Source organism: Macaca nemestrina, chromosome 16 (assembly GCF_043159975.1).
Source record: "Macaca nemestrina isolate mMacNem1 chromosome 16, mMacNem.hap1, whole genome shotgun sequence".
Taxonomy (NCBI): domain Eukaryota; kingdom Metazoa; phylum Chordata; class Mammalia; order Primates; family Cercopithecidae; genus Macaca; species Macaca nemestrina.
Window position 1 is genome coordinate 78,777,546 of NC_092140.1, and position 2,244 is coordinate 78,779,789.

The following is a 2,244-nucleotide window of genomic DNA, read 5'->3' on the forward strand; positions in this document are numbered from 1 at the left end:
CAAAAGAGTTTTAAAATTAGCTGGACATGATGGCATGCACCTGTAGGTCCAGCTATTCAAGAGGCAGGGGCAGGAGAATTGCTTGACCCCAGGAGTTCAAGGTTGCAGTAAGCCATGATCACACCACTGTACTCCAGCCTGGCAAACAGAGCAAGATCCTATCTCAAAATTAAAAAAAAAAAAAATCAGTGGTGGCCAGGCACAGTGGCTCATGCCTGTAATCCCAGCATTTTGGGAAGCTGAGGTGGGTGGATCACAAGGTCAAGAGTTCGAGACCAGCCTGACCAACATGGTGAAACCCCGTCTCTACTAAAAATACAAAAATTAGCTGGGCATAGTGGTGCACGCCTGTAATCCCAGCTACTCGGGAGGCTAAGGCAGGAGAATAGCTTGAACCTGGGAGGCGGAGATTGCAGTGAACTGAGATATCGCCACTGCACTCCAGCCTGGGTGACACAGTGAGACTCCGTCTCAAAAAACAACAACAAAATCAGTGGTTGCCAGAGTTTTAGAAATAGGGAGTGATAGGTAGACAGAGCACATAGAGTTTTTAGGGCAGTGAAATGACTCTGTATGTGCTATAAAGAAGGAAACATGTCATTATACATTTGTCAAAACTCATAGACTGTACAACAACAATTGATAAAAACGTTGATAACGATTTGTCAGTGTGGGTTTATTGATTGTAATTGTTAAATAAAATTTAAATTAGGTCATTGATTTGGACTGAATTCCTGCACTAGGCCCCAACAGACCAAACCAAAATAGGGTCATTCATGCTAAAGTTCTATGCCACCAAACCAAAACTAAGTTGTTTATCTGAATTTCCAAGAAATCAGGAGAGAGAGATAATATCCAAATCCTTGAATAAGCCATTTTTAACCAACATTCTAAAGAAGTTGCCTCGGCTTTAACCTTTACCGGGAAAGTAACTTTGAAATGACCAATCCACTTTTTCATCCTTATTTCTGCTTTCTTCAGCCTGTTTCTTTTCTTTTTTTTTTTTTTTTTTTTTTTTTTTTTTTTTTTTTGAGATGGAGTCTCTCTCTGTCGCCCAGGCTGGAGTGCAGTGGCATAATCTCAGCTCACTGCCACCTCCACCTTCTCGGTTCGAGCAATTCTCTGCCTCAGCCTCCTGAGTAGCTGGGATTACAGGCAGCTGCTACCACACCCAGCTAATTTCTATACTTTTAGTAGAAACGGGGTTTCACCATCTTGGACAGGCTGGTCTTGAACTCCTGACCTCATGATTTACCCGCCTCGGCCTCCCGAAGTGTTGAGATTACAGGTGTGAGCCACCATAGCCAAACTCTTCAGCATTTTTCTGTCTATAAATGCCCATTGACCATGTTGCAGAGGACAGTTTTCTGAGCCTCTCTGTTTCTGAGGGCTGCCCAACTCGAGAATTGTTCTTTGCTCAAACAAACTGTATTGCATTTATTTTGTCTAAAGTTTTTCTTTTATCATAACAAATGTACCATACTGGTTCGGAATTTTGCTGGTGGAGGAGGTTGTACATATGTAGGGACGGGGGTATATGGGAACCCTCTGTACCTTCTACTCTATTTCGCTGTGAAGCTCAAGTTACTCTTAAAAAGTAAATTCTAGGCTGGGCGCAGTGGCTCACACCTGTCATCCCAGCACTTTGGGATGCCGAGGCAGGCAGGTCACGAGATCAAGATATCAAGACCATCCTGGCCAACAGAGTGAAACCCCATCTCTACTAAAAATACAAAAATTAGCTGGGCATAGTGGCACGCGCCTGTAGTCCCAGCTACTTGGGAGGCTGAGGCAGGAGAATTGCTTGAACCCAAGAGGTGGAAGTTGCAGTGAGCCAAGATCACGCCACTGCACTCCAGCATGGCGATGGAGCGAGACTCCATCTCAAAAAATAATAATAATAATAAATTTAAAAGTCTATTTAAAAAGTGGTTACCATAGTAAATTTTATGTTCTGTGGTGTTTTTTCAAACCACAATATTAAAAATTATAAGTTTTTTCTTTATTCCCCACTCTCCAATCCCATTTGCCAGCAACAAAGACCATTAACAGTGTCCATGTTTTTAATTAGATTTTAAACTTCACACTCTTTTATTTCCAAGTGATCATTTGAAGACAAATACTGTGCTCAGAGTATCTGAAGGCAAACAGTATGCTCAGAAAGAAGTCCCGACTTGAAAAATACAAATTTGAGAGTTCCTTGCGTGGGTGTGATACTTCTATCATGGGAGTGGACAAGCTCTT